The 23,715-nt window shown below is 36.8% G+C and overlaps 1 long non-coding RNA gene and 1 pseudogene across 5 annotated transcripts in view; both read right to left on the bottom strand.

Annotated features, from left to right (window-relative positions):
- Positions 1-6,579: 6,579 nt before the first annotated feature.
- LOC123390419 overlaps positions 6,580-23,715 on the bottom strand; it is a 331,180-nt gene continuing 314,044 nt past the window's right edge. For 4 of the 5 annotated variants that reach the window (XR_006604991.1, XR_006604990.1, XR_006604992.1 and 1 more), the window contains one exon: positions 6,580-10,294. This is a non-coding gene — a long non-coding RNA (uncharacterized LOC123390419). The remainder of the gene's footprint in view (positions 10,295-23,715) is intronic. The other variant, XR_006604993.1, reaches the window with a different exon arrangement.
- Positions 9,733-9,851, bottom strand: LOC123390449 (annotated as a pseudogene).

The raw sequence follows: 23,715 nt of genomic DNA, 5'->3' as shown, positions 1-23,715 counted from the left end.
TGATCTCCTATTCCTTCCTGCATAAAATCCTTGTCTCATATCAGTGTCTTATATAACTTCCATGCCCAGGAATTCTCTAATAATCCAAAGCAATATTAGACTAATCCTGTATTTTAAAACAATTTTATCTGTGACTTTGGAGTTTAATAGCTACAAACCTGCCAACTTCAATTATGACATGAATATTTTTAAATTTATTGTTTTTCATAGGAGTTTTTTCATGAAGACCATTATAAAAGGCAGTAGAAATAAAATTACTACCCATAAAGGCTGTACAAAAACACTTTCAGATGTTGGATATAATCATTGCTATTTGCACTTCTGAAATAAATGTGCAAATGTTGCAGTTTAAGTTGTACCCACTGTAAAGAAAAAATAAAAACAGAATCTGGCAATTTTATTCACTTATTTGTGCAAACATATTTTATATCCAACAAGGAAAATTCTCATATGATCAGTTCATTAAATACTCTACACATGGATTTCTAGAAGACTGAGTGGATGTCTGTGTAAGACAACTATTTCCTGTCAAGTACTCTGCATTTCCAAACTTAAAAGTAAAACAAATTCTTGTCTCCATTTCATTGTGAAATACACAGCATTCCTTCGCATTCATCCTTTTAAGATTTTTTTTTCGTCCTTCATAGCAGGCAAAAGAAAAGAGATAGAGCCATTTATTTCACTTTGGGTTTTATTCTCTCCCTGTCTCTTCATTTCTCTCAAAAGATTTGGAGTGTATCGTAACACCTGCTGGGGCAGTAACAACAGTTGAGCGCTACCTTATTGGTGCCCTGTGAGCACTCGGCGTGACACAGACCACTGTCTCCATACTCCTTCCACTCATCGCGTGACCACACCTGGCATCAGAAGGCTGGCCACAGTGAGCCGTCTTCATGCCCACCATGGCAAGGCCTAGAAACTTGGGGCTCTAGGCAGTTGTGTCCCTTCCCTAGCTCAGTGGAACTGAGAACAGAATCTTTGTCCTTCCACTACAGATGGTCAACAGACTGGAGTGTGCCAGTAATCCGAGGAAAGGCCAGACTTATTTTAATTACAAATTACTCCGTCACTTCACGTTTGTTATCTCTCTGTACCTGTAGTTCATGCACCAGACAACTTAATGCACATTATTTAAATAATCATCAATCCCTTTCCTGTTTCAGCACTTTCAACCTTTCTCTAGAAAGCCTGCCCGTTTGTAGGGATTTATAACCGCAAGTGCCTGAAGTCAAGTTTCAGTTCTAGCAAATGTGGGGTAGATGCGACTTTAAAACAAACTGATCAGACATTGGAACAACAAAGACAGGAGGATTAAGGCAGTCTCTGAAGATGAAAGTGTAAAGAGATCTTGGGGGAAAATCGCCCGAGAGGAGCCTTTTAAAAATCAAACAGAAAAACTCTCATCAGTGGGCTCTTACTCCGTTTTTTTTTTTTTTTTCCCTAAATTTTAGCAACATGTGCAAGGAGTTTTATTTATCAAGTCAGATCTCCTAGTCTTTAAATAAACTCTTTCAAAAAAGAAGTGAAAAGCAGGTTCATAACCCATCAGCAGTTTCTCCAGAGTTACTTAGCATCATTGTCACTAGAAAAACACTTCATAATTTCAGAACACTGTCCGGCAAAAATACGTGGAACTGAAGGGAAAGCCCGGTGCCCATGTGGAAGGACTTAGCTGCGTCTCCTAAACTGAACTATGTGCATTCATAGAGAATGTGTGATAGATTTCCTTCTTATGTATACACTCTTTTTGTTCAAGAGAGTCAAGAAGTGATAACTTGGAGACAGAATGATACTGACAGTCACCTGTCATTCATTGTCCTTTATTCTAACAACCTCAGGCATTCAGGCATGGATTTATGGGTTTTCCCCCCTTTTGCTTTATTTTTAAAGGCGTTGGGGGATGGGGGAGAATATCAGAGGATTCAGTCCTGAATAGACTTTTGTTTTGCTCTTTCTTTTACCTCTTGACTGTGTCAAATGCACTGTGTCTCTCATGCAGTTTCTCTCTTTAGAGAGCCTCGGCTGGGCCAGCTAGTTAGTATTCAGAGACAAGGCAAAGAGGATGAAATTCTTCTCTCTGCTTGCTGAGACCGCAAATAAGCAATTAGACTAAAAGCAACGTATTGGGCAAAGAAGGCCCTGGCAGACATCATTGTTGACTGGAACCTGCCAATATAACTTTAAAATCGTAAAAACTTCATAGCAGGGAGGAAGAGTCACTTAGAGGCAGGCACATAAGTTGGTTAAGACACTAAGTCAGTATTTGCTACAGACGTTTCTGCTGCGTAATGTACTCCGTGAACTGTAAGATTTTCCATTTAATCTTGTTTACTTATTGTAATGAGAAACAAATGGGTGAAATTAGCAATGGTGATAGAAAATCCAACCTTTTATTGTATTGCATGTTATGAAAACATTTCCTAGATTGGCATGTGACTCCCATTTTCATTTGAGCTCACTTTAAAGGGCTGTAATGGAGGTCTGAAGGTTACAAACTGTTTTATGTCTGACCAAGCAATATCATATATCTCCGCTGAAGAGTTAGTGGAGACATTTAAAACTGTATGTGCCGCCAGCCTTTTGCTAGGTGCCGGTGATAGCACGGGAGGTAGTTCTTAAGGATCTTCTTCTTCCCTTTAATACAGAGACTCCCTGCTGGGTTCCAGCAACTGATGCATTTCCTGTGCAAATGCTCAAATGCAGCCCCTCTGTTCATTACATTGGGATCGCCTAATTCCATTTTGCGATAGACCAATCTTTGGTGAGCCTTCAAGCCTGTCCAAGGGATGGGAGGTAGCAAGTAGACCTTCCCGATTTGATATATTTAATCCATCCCCTTTCCTTTTGCCACCCCTATCCTTCCAAACCACATTTCCCAAAAGTTGAGAAATGCTAGCCTGATGAATTTATTTTTACATTTTCTAAGCCAGGAAAAAGAAAGGAATCTGGATTATTGACATTCTTTACCGGAACTACAGTAGACTAGAGTTAGCAGAAAAAACTGCTAATCATCACAGTTTTCGTGTTGGAAGCAATTTGCCTATAATTAGTAAGTTGATAAATACCAACAAAATGGGTGCTAAAACGAACAACTCTTGTGCTGAGAGACATTTGACTCTACACTACACTTTGCATTTTTATATATGCAGCATTACATTTTGTTACAAAGAGCGACAACTTTAGTGGCAGCTGAAGCACTCTCATCTGTCTTCTGAAGGAAAGCAGACATACATCTTAATATAACAACTTCTTTTATAAAACATATCTTTTTTTGAGGAGTAAGCAATGCAAGGATAAGGCAAGAAATGGGTATTTTATTTATTTTCTATAAAACGGCAGGAGAAGATGGGAGACCTGTTTTGCTGGACAACGAAATGCCATAGCACGTAGGATGACACGGTACCAGGGAATTAGGCTGTGTTCTTCATTGGTAATACCAAACTCACACTTGTTTGGATTTATTTCTTTTCTACATTTCATGTGAAATGATCATTGTAGGAAATGTTCCAACTCCATTTAGAATCCAGCTCATGGCCATTCTTGTTCAATTCCAACAAGGAAATGTGCATGATATACTGATACGTGATGCACATGTTTAATCCAGATAAACAAGATGTGGTATGCTGCCTCTTTAAAGCCAACTGCATTTGTATGTCTGAAATGATTTAATAAAGCACTCGCTTTTGTGGGGGTTAAATCACAACAGGTATGTTATATACAATAAATAAAAGCATATGATAGCTTTATCAGTGGAACGCTGAATCTCTGATTCTCACCGTTATCAGAAAGCACAGTATCACAATAAATTCCATCTAGATGATCTGACAGAAGAGATTATCCCCCCCCCCAAAAATTGTGAGAGTATAAATTAAAAAAAAAAAATTCTTTATGGGAATGTGATTGAGAAAATGCTAGATCTTTCTAGTGTTTTTTAGAAGTCTGTGACATAATTTTAGGAGCTTCATTATCTACAACCACTTAATAGGTAACTTGATTAGCCCACGTGGTTATCAGAGATCTTGCAGGATGCTCAGACCAGACCATGTGGTAAATGAATTGATTGCTCATTTTCAAGCATCTTCTAATCTAACCTTTCCACTAGGTTCCTGGACGTTAATACGTTTGCCGAAGTTCGTTTCTCCTTTCCTTTTAAACAGTACACCTTTTGTGTTCCTACACACTGAACGAGACAGTAAGTAATGACCACTGGCAAAACAGATGCATGCTTTCCTTCCCCTCTTCAGAACATTCTATAGTGGGTGGTAAAATATTTAAGCCATTTCAAAGTCATGTAAACTATCCCAAATATGTCAGGGGAAGAAGCAGAGGCTGCAATTCATTATTTTTCTGCAATGAATCAACATGAAAGAGAACATTTTAAAGACCCAAGTAGCTTTGTTTTCATTTACAGTTCAAATCAATAATTTCATACCATGAGTATTTTGCTTATTTGAGATACAGCACATCTTTGATGAGTAACAGATTGATCACCATGAAAGAAAAAGGCTGAGATTTTGAGGGAGTGTGTAACGCAGTTATTTGTGGAGGACATGTACCATCTCATTTATTATTATTGATATTATTATTATTTTTATTCTCATTAGTGTTTTCCTTCATATCCATCCCAGTCGAAGCCCAGGCAAATAACGGTTTTAATGAAGATTTATTGTAAGACGGGATCAAAATTCATTTTGTAAATGTAAGTTGCTCATGGTATGCTCTCTGATTAAATAAAAGTAAATATTTTCACCTTGAAACTTAGTCTTGTAACTCCTTTTTCAAAGCCTGTCTCTTCCTTATTTTCTAAGATCAAGAACAATGTATTTCAAGAGACTCTGAGATTAAAGAGTGGAGCTATGCCATTTGGATCTGGTCAATTTTGCTGCCATTTTTATCACCGTTATTCTTTCATTTATTATAGGTCCTCCTCTCTTCACATGTGACTCTGTTTAAGAGAGAGCAGCATTTTGTGCAATAGCATTTAACCAATCTCTGTGGAATATTTTTCCTCTCTAAAACAAAGTTACATATAATGAGCTCCGAGTGTCTTTCTTTGTGCTTGGTTTAGTCCCAACCTTTTTTTGCCATTCAAAAACAATGCTGACACATGCATGAAATGCCAAATAGCATTAGTGTAATAAAGGAGTTAAACCGAACCCAAAGCATGATCATATATTAAATTGTTTTTAAAAATACTGACCTAAGCACCTCTACGAGATGTTATTAGTAAAATTTGAAGAAGAAAAAAAGACATTTGGAAGTGAGATGCGCTCTCCTTTGTAGCCCGTATAATTGCTGATTTGCCATCATGTTTGCTTGTGATGCCTTTGTCAGATATTATTTCATGTCTCTTTGTCAAAGGAGAGGTTTTGAAGCCTTTTTTTCTGCATCTGGGCAACTGCTGTTCAGGGCTCAGACCAAGCCTCCCAGGGCTACAGCAACGTGTCCAAAAAGCTTTTGGTAAAAAAAAAAAAAAAAAAAAAAAAAAAAAGAAATCTTTTAAGCAGCCCCTCATTTCCACTCACCAGGTCAACACATATGTTTTACCAAAAGAAAAATTCTAACATTTCAACATTGGCTTCAAATACGGTAAGTGGAACTTGGTGACGATTTTTCATTAAGACCTAGTGTTGAATAACTCTTGCTCACCCCCAGACGGAGGGAAATCGAAGGCAACTGTTAGGTCCTCTTCCCCGGTAAGTGGTGATGTTCGAGAATGTGATGATTTATCAGGCTTTTCTAAAAATAGTTGGCATTTCGAAGTAGATACTTCCCAACACATAGTAAGGCCCTACGGAGCCAGAGGGAGTAAAAAGAAGTTTATTTTCTCACCTGCTTACTTCTTCCTGGGGAGTTAAACGAAAGGGCTATGGTAAAGCGCTTTATATCAGCAAGCAAGAATGGGAAAAGAAATGACTGTAGAACATACAATGATAGGACTATTTTCTGCACAAATCCAACGAGAAGGAGGACTATTCAATTAGGCCTCATGGTTACTTTTAATGAGGGTTGTTGTGGAATAAAGTGGAAGCATCTGTTACCCATGAGCCACCACAGTGGCTACGTAAGAAAGACACAGCTCTCTCGTCTATTGATTGGGACTGGTCTTCACGGAACATTCTTATTAGTATGCTTAGAACAACCATGCAAATCTCTAAACCAAATTAATTATTCCTGGCATTCCCCAGAGATAATCCCACAGTCATTTTTTACCAAAGTCAGGGAGCAGGGGAACCCCTTTCTCTGTACATATTTTACTACGGTTTGCGATGCCTAATTGTCCTACTCTATGTTGCCCTATTTTACCAGCTACAGTCTGAATTCATTCCCATTCTCTCCTTAAAAGTTTGAAACCCCCTAGTGACAGGAATATTAATGTGCCAACACTGTCATATCTATTTCAGCTCATACATATGCAATGTCTTTGTTTTCAAAGATTTATGTCAGACTTTGCTGAAGTGAGGTATTCTACCATTTTAGATAATAGCATGCCAAAGTGATGTTATCAGCCACATTCAGCACTCACTCAAGCAAACGGGAGGAGCTTCCATTCCTTCATGGCTTAAACTCATAGAAACTGTTATTTATCCTTATTTGATGAGAAAATCTTTCAGGGGGAAATGGTGTATTTTTAGAAGAAGATTATGGCCATCCTGTGGATTATCTTTTAATTAAGAATGGATGATTTGTGCCCACTCTGCTGTAGCAAACGTCTTGCTGTTAATGAAGTTTAAAAAGACTTACTTTATTTAATTACAGCTAATCACCAGGGTAAAATGTGGAATTTTCTTTGATCTTACATGTATTGTGGTAATCCCTTTGGCAGATAGCATCTCCTCAAAATATTTTGAGTTTTTTTTGGCGGTCACATCTTAGCAGAAGGTGGAACCACCTTACACTGAAGAACTTCTTTCATTCCCTCTGTAGTTGCCTACCCTGGCATAAAATTACACAAAGTTTTCTTACAAGTTGAGATGGTCCTTCAGACAGAGAGTCCTGAAGCTTTCAAGTATTTGAATCTTTTACTTTGTCTAATATCCAGAATCAGGGTCTTTGCTCTTGTTCAATGATTTAATTCAAACAACATCATTGGACAGTGTTAACGTATGTGCCCAGCACTATGCAGAGCAATGGAACTAGAAACACAAAGAGAACACGGACCCACAGTAAACCAACCTTTACGGAGAAGTTGTGTTCACTTTCTACTGCATTCATTCCATGTGGACATAAATATGTAAATGTGCTTGAAACCCAGGGGTTGCTTTGTCTTTGGTTTAAAACCAGGAATTGTTTTGCCTTTGGTTTGATTTGTTTCTAATCATCAGAATAGAATTTGCTTATTTGAGCCCTCTAAGATAAAACAAGGCTTACTTTTTATTTTGTTCCTCTTTATCTTCCCTTTGGAATCAAGTGCAATATGTGACCCCCCACCCTTTATACCTTCCTGAATCTCAAAGAAAATTTTTTTCAAGAATACATATTAAACTGGTTCTAATTCTAGGTGATATCGGTCTCTGATTTTTTCATCTTTATAAACACCAGGCTTAATCACTTCCACGAAAAGGAAAAGGAAAATCTTGAATATGCTTCCTATGTTTACGCTTTTTATTATAAATTATTTTTTTAAACAATTAGCATGGTTTATGTTTTTATTCTGTAATCTTCTCTCTTTTTGATGCAGACAATGTAGGCTTGTTTGGCACAAAGGCCCCGAAGGGCAAGGTTGGCTCCCTGAGGAAGAGAAGAAAAACTGTCAGTGGGCGGCAGGAGAGGGTACCCGCCTGACCTACTCCACCCCAACTGCCCACACTCACGGAGAGATGGGGTCAAAACAGCATCTGAACAGAGTAGATGGACTGGTTTTTTGGAAAACAAAACTTTCCTGGAAAATGACTGTGTCTAAACTAATCAAAATGAAAGAAATATAGGTCTTGGTACAACTTTTCCAGGACTTTACAACTGGCTGGCTTCATGACCATAAAAATGAAAACCCCGCAGTCCCCCACAAAGAGAATTCTCACCAAGGCAAATAATTCCTTTTGAAACAACATGAATAATCTATTAACTCATCAATCACTCTTATCATTTTTAACTTAAAAAGAAGATGTCATCTGGGCAGAACTATTTGCTCACATCTCCAAATATTTTCTACTCTGTTTAACAAATTTAAGTTTCTATGAATTCTTCTGGTTTGCCAGGACATGAGCAGATTTCAAGTAGGTTTGTTGTGAAATCAGTACAAGGTCTCTATTTCACATGTAGGGCTCCATGATCACACAACAATGAGAACCCCCTTCCCACCATCTGCATCTGAGCACTCACACAAATCCCTCCCCTGCAGCCTTCACACTGCCCCACCCCCAGGTGGGAATTGCTCTGCCACTTTACCCACAAATCCCCGCAGCCTAGTAGTAGACATTCAGACTTCAAAGTCATTAAGATTAGAGGAAGTTCTTCAAAAGTGCAATTCATGTCTTAAAAAAAAATTAAACACTATAAAGTCGGAGAGCAAAACAGAATTTGTGGTTAGTTCCTGTAATATATTAAACATCTGCCGTTTTGTCTCTATTGGGATGTGAGGTTGTGCTGAAGTCACATCCTGATAACATCTGCACATCAGTGATAGCTTTTGCTTTATTCTTTCTGGTCCGCTGATGAGAGATTCTTTAACATCCCTTCAGTCATCAAGACCCCCGTTGAATTTCTTTGCTTGTGACAGCCTTAAAGGTGGTCTCATTTACATTTGCGAAAATGTCACAATATAGAAAGATATTTTCAGTTTGATGTTTCATCCCTTCCTTTTTTTATCCGGATGCTAGTTTTAGCTTTTCAAATGAATGTCGATCTCAAAATAGATTTTCCATGAAATATATTTTGTCTGATTTTTGAAACACCATGTCTACAGCAGAAGATTTTTTTTTCCCCCAAAAAAAGTTTTCCACGAGGAATGGCACCTCTGCTTCTGCCTGCACTGCGGGAACAGCTGTGTGCCACAGAAGGGCTAGCTGGTTTGACACCCAGTAAGGCAGCCTGTACCAGCTATTAGAAAAGGTCAGGTATTGATAGGACCTTTGTTTCTTCTCTTTCCCTAATGACCCCAATTACCTCAGAGCTGAGTAAATAGTCGATAAACAATGGCATTAACATATGTAGAAAAAGCATTTATTTTACTTTCCAAGATGATTGGCAATGTCCTCTGCAGGTCCAGGGAGGTCTGTGAGCTTCTAGTGGTTTTAAAGCAAGGTGGGACCATGAAAAGTAACATAGAGTATTTCCCTAAATAATCCTAAAATAACTGCAAGGATTATTTTTAGTGCTGAATGTATCTTTTTTTGATGCAGTCAGCCATCAGTTAATGGAAGTACATAAATTAACTTTTCAGAGCCCTATTACTTATAAATTTTAAAGTAAGGATTACTTGGTTTTGACTATTAATTTTCTTGATCAGTTTAGTGGAGATTTTTCTTTTTTCTTTACCTACCTGGAAGTCATAGAGTTGAATAAATTGTTTTATTGGCACTCTTTGTCAGAGTTGAGATCTTATTCACAGAACATACCCTCTTTTCATTTCAAAATATTTGAAAGAAAATTTTTATCACTGATTTCTAATGTAATTCTATTATAGTTAGAGAATGTAGTCTGTACAGTCTTCCTTTTTAAAAAAATACATTGATACTTATATTTTCGGTTTACACTGTTGTCTACCTTGGTCAACATCTTATATGTACCTGAAAAGAATATGTATTCTACAGTGTTGGATAAATGTTCTATAAAATACTGTCTTAACCAAAACTGTTGACATTACCATCCAAATATTACACTTGATCTTAGCCAAAAGGCCGAGAAGCGATTATTACCATCCAAATACTATCTATCTTACTTATATTTTTTGTCTATATGTTTTATCAATTATTAAGAGTGGAGTACTAAAAATGCCCAATTATGATTATGGATTTAAGTACACCTTCCTCTTCGCTTCATGGATTTCAGACTCTTATTAGACAAATACATATTTAAGATATCTTCCTGATAAAGTGACCTTTTTATCATTATGAAATGCCCTCTTTATTTCTGGCACTACTTCTTCTCTTGAAGTCACTTAGTCTGATATTAATATAACTACACAGCTAGAAAACACAGATTTTATTTTTAAGTGTCTGGCTACATTTGTGGGTCAAATATTTAGAAAGAGTGCATCAGCTTACCTGTCACCTTGTGTACCCATAAATACCAACCACAGGGGTGAATTTATCCGTTCACATCAGTAACACATAGCCTTCTGAGACAGGAGCAACTACGGAAGGAGAAATTAAACTAAATGAAAAATGAGTGATAACATTATACAAAATAAATCCGAATATAGTCTTTATTACTTAGAAAACTTCAATTTGTAATTTTTATTATTATTTTAATATTCCCTAAAACTTTGAACTCAGTTATGAGCTCTTGTGGGTTGAATAACGCACCCCCCCAATTCATACCCATTCAGAACAACAGAATGTGACCTTGTGACCTTATTTGGGGAGAAGATATATATATATATATATATATATATATATATATATATATATATATATATATATATATATTCCTACCTGATTTTTCCCTATCCCCCTTAGATAACATTCTTTTTGCCTTTAAATTCACACAGAGAAATATTTTAATGGATTAAAAAAATAGTACTGTACAATATGTTCATACTTTCACAGCGATTCCACCTCAAGTTTGGCCAAAGAAGTATATTAAATATCAAGTGACCTTGCTATACATAAGAGAGAAATCATAAAATTATAATATTGACAACAACACTAATAAAAAGCAAGTCACTTCTAGGGATCTAATTTTGTAGGAAAAATCTCTTCAAAGTAGATTTTCAAGGTAAGATCTCCAGAATAGTTAGGACATAAGCTTCCAAGACTCAGGAGGGACTAGCTGGGTCCAGCTCTCCGGTTTCTAGAAAATTCCAGTTCTTCATGTATAACTGACGGACATAGCAGACTTCCAAATAAAACATGGTCTTGTCGATTTTTAGTTGCACCTGTGGGAAACAGCAGGGCCAGAGTTGCCCTGTTAATGCTGCTGCAGTGTTGATTCTTGCTGTTCGGCATGGTGGGAAACCCTGAATCATGAGAAAGCTGGCGGAGCGTGCTGTCCAGTTTCCTTATAAATCCATTTTCTGTCACAGAATTTATCAAATAAAGCTCACACTTCTTCAGTTACGAGTTTGTGTCAGTGTTAGTTGTGTAGTCTACATGTCTTTCACCTTGTAAGCACTTGGATTAGTTTTTAGGGTCTGCTCTCATGTAACTGAGATCCCCTAATGCCAGAAATTGCCAACAACTATCACTATTCCTAGGCTTGATTTTGAGGTATTTGGCAAAGTTTTTCAAAGGCTCTTCCACTCTCAGAAGCTACAGTCTATATCTGTGATTCTGACAAGGCAGGCTAAATGCAATCCTCTAAGGTTTAATTGGGGATTGATGGTTCTAAACAAATCTACAGATATTCTTGGATATAAATTACCTGTGTTATTCCTGATTCTTTTATGAGAACATCTACATCATATGCTCTATCTTTCACTGTCACCTACGGTGACCTGTTCTGCTCTAAATACTAATTTTTTCCCCTTTAGGTTGCTGGTTTCAAACAAAAATACTCACAAATTTTGATTTCAAGTTCCCCATTTCTTTTGATAATGTCCTACATGACATTTCCTCTCTACCAGGTTCCTTTGACCCCAACCATAGTTTCCTGATCTCTTCTTGATTCTCTGATTACTGTTGATTCTTTCTCTGTATTTCCCCCTTTTTTCCTTTCCCCTAAGATTAGGTTTCCTCTTATAGTTAGATCTCTCTAGGCTATTTTCTCCCTTTTATAGTTTTGACAATGACTTTAGGGACACCTCAGTGCAGATGACTCCCAAATCTATACAGTGGTCAAAAACTCAACTATTATTCCACATAAGTCTTTTCTCCTTGTGCTTTATATTTCTCCAAAGTACATATTTCAACAAGCCTCAAAGCCTTATACAACTCTGAATCACCACTCATTCCCTTCCATTCAGCTTTCGTATTCTGTAACATAACCTCCAAATATTTTTTTGAAAGCATTCTTTTCTTCCCCATTTTTACTGCTAAGATCATATTGCCAGCAGTGTGCAGTATGACATTCACCCCCACCAAAAAATGTATATAGATATATATGCACATGAAAACATACTGATATTTATTACAAATGTTATCAATAAAAAGGATGTGTAGCACACAAATTAAAAATTAAAATAAAATATATACTGTCCTTTGTTGTAAATTTCACAGATCTAGTTCATTCTCACACAATGCATTTGTTCATTTTCACCATACTCTCATACCCACAGCCAACCAGCAGTTGCAAGTGATAAAAAAAAAAAAGAAGTCCTGATATAAACATTTTTTAAAAATAAATGCAGATGTTGGAACAATACTCCTTCAATAATAAGATGGGCAACATCTAGGTAATAAAATTTATTAGAAAAATATCCTATGAATTTTTGTGCTATTCCCCATGGAATGACTATGGATATGACCTACTTTTAAGTTTAATCTACATTATTGTAAGTTTCTTCATTGCTATCTTAAACCGAGACAAAAAAATCAAGTCAGGATTGTAGTAGCATTTGCCAATCACTGTAGTATAAATACTCCATAAGGACTAATTTCAAGCTACCATCACAATGTCACTAAAACTGTATTGGGATGAGATAGATATTCAAGAGTACATCATTCTAGTTTATGTGCACTACACAGACATGTGTAACCACAAATGCACAGATAAGAGTAAAGGATAAAGTGGGTATTTCATTACCTTTATTTTTCATTACCTTTATTTTTAATGGAAATAACTTAGTTGCAGGTTTACTTTCAATAAGGTCTATGTATAGAGATGCCAGGGTGGCTCAGTGGGTTAAGCCGCTGCCTTTGGCTCAGGTCATGATCCCAGGGTCCTGGGATCGAGTCCCACATTGGGCTCCTTGCTCAGCAGGGAGCCTGCCTCTCTCTCCGCCTCTGCCTACTTGTGTGCTTTCTCTTCCTCTCTTTCTGACAAATAAATAAATAAAATCTCAAAAAAAAAAAAAAATAAGGACTATGTATAAAACTGACTCAACAAAATTCCTGAAAACTTAGCCATTGGCTCTCACTAGCAGGTACAGACTATCTCCAGGACAGCACTGTTTCTCATTCATCTAGCTTGTGCAATGATTTCTTAACTACTCCTTTTCTTTTCCTTTTTTGAAGCCATCTCTCATATAGTTTTGAGATGGCACATGGATGCATAACTCCTATTGTAACACTCAGAATATTTCCCATCTGCAAGAGAATAAAGCTTGAACTTCAGACTGATATTCAGGAATCCGGATCTGGACCTTCCAGATTGCCTTTACCACTCGACTTTGTGTTAGAATTCACTCTACCCAATTCTCACTGTTTCCAACTTTCTATAGTCTTCAGCAGTACTTTCTGCCTGAGATTTTTCTCTTTCCATCCTTGCACATTCAAATTCTATACACACCACAAAATCAATGAAAAATTCAGATTCTGTGTGACTTTTCCCCTCTTTCTCTCAGTCTGGAGATAACTTATCCCATGCCTCTCTCTTTACAGTGGTCATTTTTCTATCTTGTGTTCACTTTTACTGCTTTTTTTTTTGAGGGGGATGTGTAAGGGAGTACTTTCATTACTCGGGATATTAAAGGAAATATGGACTCTCTGTTCTAGCGAAACTCAGTTTGCAGAGGAAGATAGCAAGTCCACAATTACCAAAGAGTATGTTAACTGCTATGGTACTGAAATGTACCGTAGGCTCAGAGCCAAGCAGAGAAACAGGAGAAAACCCTGTCAAGGGATTCACTCAGCCAGCTTTGTCTGTCTCCTGTCCTGAAGGAAAACGGTATATCTGATGCACAGATACGGCAGGAGTGAAGGCCGCTTGGAGGTAAGAGGCAAGAAATGACATGTGAAAGCTAAGCAGAAACCTTCTATGACAACAAGCTCGACTTCAGTCTGTAGGAAATTAAGAACTTTCAAATGATTTTAAGTAACTATCACTTTGATGGAGGTATGGAGGGTAGATTGAAAAGATGAAAGATTCGCAAGGCAACACCAGACACAAGTCTTTTGAAGCAAGTTTGAAGAAGACTGCCAAGGCACTGAATTCAGGTAGTGACAGAGAAGTGGGAATTCAGTTAAAATTAAGATTATTTAGTGACTGGATATTTGACTGATAAGATGAGTCAAATGATCTTCTGGTTGATGTCTTTGTTCAATGGATGGGCAATGATACCTTTATTTAAATAGGTAGGATAATCATATAATTGACCATTCAAACCAGGACAGGTGTAAGAGCTAAAAAGGAGGCAAAAATAGTGGGAATGATAAAATTTTAAAATTATTTTGCTTTGGGTAATTTGCTGTTCTTACTTTATTGGTGGGACTATGTAGTAGCTCTACTCAAAAGGAAATTTCCAAAATAAAATTATCTCTAAAACAGAATCACTTCTACTTGATGAGTAGAATATATCAGTTCATGTGGAAATAACTATGGGTTATATGTGTGCTATGACCAGCTCTGCATATATTTCTGCTCCATAACTTTCCTAATTTGTTAAAAACATTGTTTTTACTATAATGTCACATTACTCCAAATTTCTTCTTTATGACCACTATAAAACCAAGTAATTTTATTTTTAGTGTTGCCCTTTGTGAAGAATTTACAATTGCATTTCCAATAATGTCATGCAGTTAATCTATGACAAAATACAATTCCAAAAACTTTATTTAGATTCTGTAAATAGCATGGAAAAATTAAACCACTTTTGGAATTATATTCTATTTGAAATATCTGATGACACTGACGTAAAATTGACATCATTTAACTCTTCATGGAGTTCTTTGTGGAGTTCTTCTTCTACTAATGAGTCAAAAACAAAAGCAATGACTTCATTTTTCTTTTAAACAAAAGAAATCTTGGGATCAAAATAAGTGAAATTAATTGAGATGAACAGTCATCTGATCTAAATGAAAACTCATGTTTCAAAGAGTCATAGATAAACATACTGATTGTAATGCAGGTTTTAAATAATTTTACTTTGGACTCAGTCTCCAAAAGACATTTTTTTTGTAGTATATACTGATGGTGCTTAGCAAAGTGTCATCTTCTATTTACATGTACCATTATGTCCCCTGAGGGTAGTGGGTAGTAAACCTCAGCTAACCTTTTTTGAAAGTTATATAGTCAACATCAAAATACCTTGAGAGATGATAAACCAACATTCAATTGTTCAACAAACATGCACTTTTGCTTTTCCGTTTAATTTTTTGCTTAAAAGGGAGTGTATTTTGCGACAACATGGATGGAACTAGAGCATATCATGCTTAGCGAAATAAGTCAAGCAGAGAAAGACAACTATCATATGATCTCCCTGATATGAGGAAGTGGTGATGCAACATGGGGGCTTAAGTGGGTAGGAGAAGAATCAATGAAACAAGATGGGATTGGGAGGGAGACAAACCATAAGTGACTCTTAATCTCACAAAACAAACTGAGGGTTGCTGGGGGGAGGGGGTTTGGGAGAAGGGGGTGGGATTATGGACATTGGGGAGGGTATGTGCTTTGGTGAGTGCTGTGAAGTGTGTAAACCTGGTGATTCACAGACCTGTACCCCTGGGGATAAAAGTATATGTTTATAAAAAATAAAAATTTTTTTAAAAAAAGGGAGTGTATTGCAAAATATTAAAATATTATCAGAAATAAAAATAGCTATAGATTTGCACATACAAAAAATACCAAGGGGCGCCTGGATGGCTCAGTGGGTTAAGCCTCTGCCTTCGGCTCAGGTCATGATCTCAGGGTCCTGGGATCGAGCCCTGCATCGGGCTCTCTGCTCAGCGGGGAGCCTGCTTCCCCCTCTCTCTGCCTGCCTCTCTGCCTACCTGTGATCTCTCTCTCTCTCTCTCTGTGTGTCAAATAAATAAATAAATAAAACCTTTTTAAAAAATGACTTTAACGAAAGTATTTTAATTCTTTTTTATGTTTTCCATGGCAGGATATTTCAGCCATTATTACCTGCTTATGTTTCAAGGATATACAACTTGTAATTTCCCATCTTCCCAACGACTCCATGGATGGATAACTCTATGCATCTCACAGACCACTGCATGGACTCTGGCACAGCTGGTTAGTATACTGGGTGCCATCAGGGGTATCAGAGGGGCATACCTCTCTCATTACCACATGGACACCACATGGAGTTAGCTACTTCAGATGAAGTGGTTGGTTAAGCACCCTGCATCTCAAAAAAACTAGGAAGAGAGAAATGGTTTGTCACTAGTGAGAGAATGAAAACTCTGTTCAACTTGCATATTACTACACATTACTGGATGAACCCATGGCAGAAGCTAGTGGGGTTCTATTGAACTCATGTAAGACTAGCTTAATTCATCTATTAATAATATTCCATTAAAAATAAAACACTGGAAATACATATAAAAATAGACAGATGCTGGGTCAACAGGAACAAACTAACTGTTCAGGAAAACCAGGATGTATAGTCATGCTAGCACTGTCTTTCTCCACTGGCCAAATAAGTTGATTTGAATTCCCAAATTACATCTTGTTTTCAGACTATGTGTGGGCACACATTTTATTAATGTGTGATATTGCTGGCAGTTTTCAGATTTTAATTTTCTGTTCCAGATTCCAAGATGTCCTTTTTGTATCCATATTTTTGCCTCTAATGAAACTGATTTGCCAACATTTCCCATGGCCTTTACTGTGTATTTGAAAAACATGTATTCATTTTTACAGTTTAAAGTCTAGTGGAAGAGGGACAAATTTGGGAGGGAAGATGATTTCAGTTTTGAGCATGTCTAAATTGACGTGTCTAAGAGACATGAATGGAAAATTGAGTAAGAAGATGGTTGTGTGGCTCTGAAGCTCAGGAAAGAGCTGTATGCTAAAACTATGGGTTTGGGAATCAAACTTATAAGAGGCAATTTAAAAACACAGGTGTACGTAGCATGTCTGCAGGGAGACTGAATAGAGACGGCTCAAGTGTAGAACACTGAGAAACAACCTACCTTTATATACATATCTACAGGCTCTAATACTGCAGGATCCAGCTTTAGATTGGTTATTTACCAAGTCTGCAATAAAACATCACTCAAACTGTTCTATTTAGGTGTGCTCCCCACAGTCGTGTTTTTCCACATAATCTACTCCTGACCCTGGGGGCAAAGCCTCTCTTGGGACTGAAGATCTATTTTGAGCCAATTAGAATGACATACAGTTAAGGCGTGCAAATCAGATTGCAAAATCTAAACCCCAGCGGGGTAGACCGGCCATATTTTCTAAGTGGGCAAAGAGAAGGCAAATGGAAAGGCAAAGACATGACACAAGGAAATTGACCACTTTCTGGGTTTCCTGCTACAGACTTTTCTGTTCTTGGTTCAGCCCTTAATTTATTTTACAAGTCTCAATCAAGTATCTTCTACAATTGTTAATCAAGCAGTATTAATGATGTGCCAGGTACTGAGACAGTATTTGTGGCCCCAGTAATTCTAAAGGAATCACTTCTGTGGCCTCTTGAAGCATCCCTTCTGAGGTTCTGAGGTTTGGTATACTCTCTTGCTTAGAATGCCTTATCTTCTTATAATAAATCTTGCCTGGATTCAATGTTAGTTTCAGCTGGTTTCTATTGATAGATTACAAAAAGCCGAAGCCTTTGTATGAGTAATATTTGTATCTTCCTCAAAACAAACCACGGCATCTCATACTCTATCTCTCATTGAGACCCAATAAATGTTTGTGTAATTAGTGACTGAATTAATTAATGAATTAGTTGCTTCTATTTTTAAGAATTTCCTAACCACCACCATAACTCTAGTGTTAGCTTCTAGGAACAAGTCATCTTGTGGCAAAAATGTGGCTCCCCAGCCCCTCCCCACCCAGCATCCTATCAGGAGTCTTGCCTACTTCTAATCTGAAACTTCTAGTTTGTTTTTCTTCAGGAAAAATAAAACCCTTTATGCTGAGAAATCCTGAAAAGCAGACTGACATCAAACTTTCTTGCATGTTGAAGTCTGCATTTTAAGCATGTGGCTATGCTTGGTTTCCTATGGAAAAGCCATATTCCATGTCTTGCTACATTAATTCATTGTTGGCCATCTTTGAGGATAGCTTTGTACAACAGTCCTCATCCCATACTTCAATTTGTGACTTACCCTAGGATTCCAAACAACGTGAGAAGCTGCTTTATATCTGGGCATTTGGGTGTTAAAATGTAAACTGAAGATAGCTGTTGTCTCTTCTCTACAGAATCTGTAGCGTAATACCCTGTTCTTCAAACATAATCACATCACTGATTAATCATCTATAAATTATACTCTTTGAATCCAATTCCAGCAGTACTGAACTGAGACTGAATTCCACATTCGGTCTGGCAATGAGAAGATGATGGAATCCATGAAATTTTCAATGTTGTCTTTTAGGTTCCCAATCTTCTGTTTGTGTTCTTCTTTTCCCATTTCAACGGTAATTCCATCCACACTGCCGAAGCACTGAATTTTCTTAGTTTCTTTCTACTATCTTCCCCACCCCACTCACTCATCAAAAAGGAAGAGATCTAATATCTGCCATTTATAGATGTTAACTGATTGATTGACTGATGACATTTGAGTGTGAATGAGATTCTGTAAATGCCTAACCATAGTCAGGCTTGTGTATTTTAAGCCTTTTGTCTCTAATTATGGAATGAAAGACTGTACTCCTGTTAAAGCAATTTCAGGCATTTGCAAGAAGAAAGGCTAGAATGTTTCTACAAGGTAGGGCCTACACTAAAGACAAATCTGCTTACTCCTCTTAGGATAATTTACATACATTCAGGAAGAACATGAGCCCCTCCTTGAAATGGCCTCTTATCACTTAACAAGTATGGATTCAGAAGGAGCTGTCAGATGCTGGTTCCTGGGTGTCGGGTTGCTGCTGTTTTCTGACTTCTCCACGAGCCTGAGGCCATCCTGCCCAGGACAAGTGTGTTTGTTGGCATCTCTTCTGTAGGAGCTTCATTTGATTCCAGATCAGCTAAGACAATGGGACTAGAAGACAAGCCTACTAGAGCACAGTAGGTAATCAGAAGAAGGAGCCAGAGGTAGGCTATGGTTGAGTTAAGACCTGCAGTCTGCACCATGACCATACTCAAAATGAACTTCTGATTATAAAATAAATAAGTCATAGGGATTACAACTACAGCATAGGGAATGTAGTCACTAATATTGTAGTAACATGGTTTGGGTGACAGATGGTGACACTTATCATGGTGAATATTGAATAATGTATAAAATTGTTGAATCACTATATGGTACACCTAAAACTAATAGCACTCTATGTCAACCATACTTCAATAATACATTTTTTTTAAAAGATGATGAGTGGAGAATTCAACTCTCAGGATTAATAAGATGCTCAAGGATCCTCGAGCAAACATCAGGCAGAAATCCAAGTTATCAGCAGAAGGATGCAAAGACACTGTCTTAAAGATCAGAGTCCCAGGCAAAACTGATCTTTGGGAAGAACATGGCAGACTGAAAGTGCTAGTTTGGGAAGCAAGACTAGGTAAATCACGAAGATTCTAGTCCCAAGAAATAGTTCTCACCATTGGACTACAGCAAAAAGCTCCCCTACTCCAATTCCTGTCCTGCAGTGAACTCTTCTGGGGCTGTCCTCCAGCCATGCTACTTCTGTGGAGCAAGGAGTACACTATGCTACAAGAACACACCCATCTGAAGCCTGCAGTCAACCTTCCAAACTCTGCTCAAATGACCCTGAGACTGCTTCTAGGACCTGAATGGGCCCTTTCCTTGTCCATTGTCTCAGTAACTAACAGCATCAGCTGTATGGGCACCATGAGGCTACAAGGCAGCTAGCTCTGGGGAAAAAGGGAAGATGTACAGAACTTAGACCTGGTCATGTGTCTATAACATTTACCCATGTGCACATAAGACCTCCTCAAGGTACAGAATGAAGCTGGAAGTGAAAAGAGAAGGGAAATGGTCAGAGCATTTCCATTTGTACTCGAAGCTTGGTGCTCCTTGAACTTCCCTGACCAAAGAAAAAATTGACCCCAAAGCATGAGGCCTCCTTGAATTTTCAAGTAAGAATTAAGAGGTTGTAGATCACAAGGTTAGTGGGCTCCAAATATAAAGAATTCAGTGAAGCATTCCATTACTCTCCCTTTCACAGCTGAAGGGTAAATTCCTTACCCCTCTTTCTTTTTCCAATCATAGCCTTTGCTCAAAAGAATAGCCGTAATTCTCATATGGATAGGGCTCTATTTATTTAATTAGTGCTGAATGTGTTTGACAAATTCCAGTTTGGGGACTGCAAATTCAAATACCTTCGCACTCAAGAGTGGAAGGGCCCGTGGTAGCTTCAGGATATGGAAATAGCCCAATGGATTTACATTTTGAAAACCAATGAACAAAAAAGACAATTTGAAGACAGGAAAAAAATATAATAAATGAATGGGAAGAATTTAGTTTGCCACCTCTCAATAAAACTTCTTCTTGACGTCCTAGAATATATCCTTATACTTTCTTTGGTAATTCTGGAAATGAACTTTCTGTCCAAAAAAAGAGTATTATTAGAACAATATTTTTATTAATTGGTATAATGTATGAATTGTGTTCTTAGTTACTGTGCTTCTCATTACTAAATCTACCAGAAAAAGAATAGATGTTTAACAAGAATGTTGTTCATAATCCTGTATCTGTGAGAGATTATGCTCTATATTCCTAGAATTAGTCTGTATAAAACATATAAACACATACACACACCCACACACACTCCACCTTGCTTTGATATAAATGGTTTTTCCCACAAGTAACAGGTTTTTTTGAAATCACATAGAAGATATTTAATATATCTTCTTTGTCATTTAGCAAGTTGGTCCTTAGAAAAAATAAAAGGAGTACAATTATTAAATAATAAAACTGAAATTTAAGATCCAAACCAGAATATATGCAACAAAATTAGTGTTGCCAATTTCAAATTAGGAACTTTAGAAGGACACTTAGTCCACTGCTAAGAATATTTTTGGAAATCCTCTTTTGGGAATTTTTGGGTACCTCTGGTACAAGTCCTTTGAAATATCCTTAGTGGTGGTGAATCTTCACCAATTGAGGTCAGATTTTATTTTTAGAGAGAGCAAAAAGCCAATCAAAGCCAAGCCTGCTGTATGAAATAAGTGATCAAGCTGAGTTGTTCCACTTCTAATCAAAATCAAAGCTTGCTTATAAATCCCAGAGTGGTGTGTTTATGTGGCTTTATAAATTTCTACTGGCATTGGAGACAATTTTAGATAAAAATTACAAATATGTTCAGAGTATCATTAGAATATGTGATTGGCTTCCTAAAATAAAAATATTTGAGAAAAATAACATTTGGATGTATAGATTTTAATGTATATATGGATTTTTTTTAAGTAGAAAGACATTTTTTCCCTCACACTAGACATCAAAATGAATTCTAGGTGAATTAGAAATGTTCTAAGTTAAACCATAAAAATCTAGAAGAAATTACAGTTGATTGGCTGACATCATGGCAACAAAGAACAAACCCATAAGGAATACACTGATATAAAATTGATGGTTGAAAGACTAATACAGCTAGAAAAAATGTAAAGGAAAACAAATGGAATAAAGAGATTTAGTAAATTCACACTTTTTAAAAATGGGATATTTTTCACTTCAGAAAAAACCTTAGATTGCTATACTCAGTAAAAACAAAGAAGCATGTCTCCCAGGCTGTGGAAGCATAAAATGACACAACTTTCCTCTAGGGCAAATTGGTCATATGTAAGAAAATGCCAGAAAAAACATGTATGCTGTTTGACCTAGTAAGTTAATTTATAAGAACTCATTTTAAGAAAATTATTATGAATCTGCAAAAATTTATATTTAAGGAAGATCTCTGTACTCATGAAAAACAAGAAAATCTGATGTCCAACTATAGAGGATTAACTTAGTACATTTTGGTCTCTCTATATAATAGAACAAATAATAACAGGAAAATGTTTCTAATATACAGGCTGTCAAACAATAACACATCTACAGCCATTTTACTTCTTTAGACAGACATTTACTCTATTTTCAAATAATCTTAATTCAATCATTTAATAAGAAACAGACCATTGGCATTGTGTGTGTGTGTGTGTGTGTGTGTGTGTGTGTAAGAGAGAGAGAGACAGATTTCTGCTTTTGAAACACTCCTAGGCTGTGTTGTAAGCCCTTCATTTTTGGATAAAGTGTTACCTATTTATGGGATGTTTCTCTGTAGCAATGCCATATACTTTATGCCGTTTGGGAACAAAGATGAATAAGAACACTGATGTTCACACAGCACTGCCTTCTTTGGTGGGCACATTGTGTTGCTTTACTTTTTCCTTTTAAGAGATGAGCTTTTGACTTTTGGAGACATTCAGAGTAGGTGATTTAAAGTTTGTATTTATCACTTCAGGATTGAGTCTGTTTTTAATGACTATTTAAATCATAGGGAACAACACTATCCAATCTACTCATACCTTTTCTATACCAGATGATCACTTCAACCCTATCTTTCTGCAGATCTTCACACATTTTCACATGTGTTTTCTTTTAGTTAGATCTAAGAATATGATTTTGATTATTCATTTATTTTAGTGTGTTAAAGCTCGAGTTTCATCATCATATTTTAGGCTTGTTTAATAGCTTAGAGAGGCTAAAATACCCTCAGTGAAATAACTAATCCTGCCTTCAGCTCTATAACAGAGCATATATTCTGAGTACCTGAGAAGAAAATCCCCCAAAGAGTTCCTTGTAGACATGGTATGTTTCCATTGGTGGAGGGGGGGATTATTTTTAAGCTAAAAGAGGCTACTGAAAAAGAGATGATCCTAAAATATTGGAAACTTTTTAAGGTTTTATTTTTCAAGATTAAATTTTGTGTGATTTTTCAAAAATACTGATAAAATAATTTAATCACTAGATATATATTGTGGACTCAAGAGGTGTTGAAATATATACTATCTTTGATTTACTTGCTAAAGCTCTAGAAAGTTAAATTATTTTGAATTTTGTGAAATGCTATATGTAAAACAGTTGTATTTCTCACTTTAGTGAAAAGTGATTTCAGAGGGGCAGTGTAGAACAAACATTAAGGTGTGAACTTCAGAGTCAAACATAATAATCCGTTGGAGCCATGGTCCTGCCACACGCTCTCTGTGTTACTTTGGGCAAACTGTTCTATTTCTTTCTGGTACAAAGGTATAAGAATAGATATCCTGAAAGTTCATTGAAAGATAAATGAAATAAAATGGAGAAGACTTGGCTCATGAGAAGCACTCAATTATTTGTGGTTATTGTTTCCACTATTAGCACCAGTTAGTGTTAGTTTTTTAAATACCACGTTTTAACACTCACTAAATATCATCATGGTGTCCTCTCCTGAGCTGTCCACTCAATAAATTATGTTGTCTCTCCAAGATCCATTCAATGCTAACTTTGCCCTAACACTTCCTTGACTTTTCCGGTTTTTATTTATCTAATTGCTTCATGAGTGATTCTTACCCTTTACCCCACATGAATCGTAAACTTGTAGAGATCAGGATAATGCCTTCTGTTGTTTCTGAATTGCTTAAAACTTATT

This window comes from Mustela putorius, unplaced genomic scaffold, assembly GCF_011764305.1.
Source record: "Mustela putorius furo isolate JIRA1106 unplaced genomic scaffold, ASM1176430v1.1 tig00537350_pilon_pilon_pilon, whole genome shotgun sequence".
Classification (NCBI taxonomy): Eukaryota; Metazoa; Chordata; class Mammalia; order Carnivora; family Mustelidae; genus Mustela; species Mustela putorius.
Note: the sequence above shows the minus strand (reverse complement) of the source record. Positions and strands in the feature narration are given on the sequence as shown.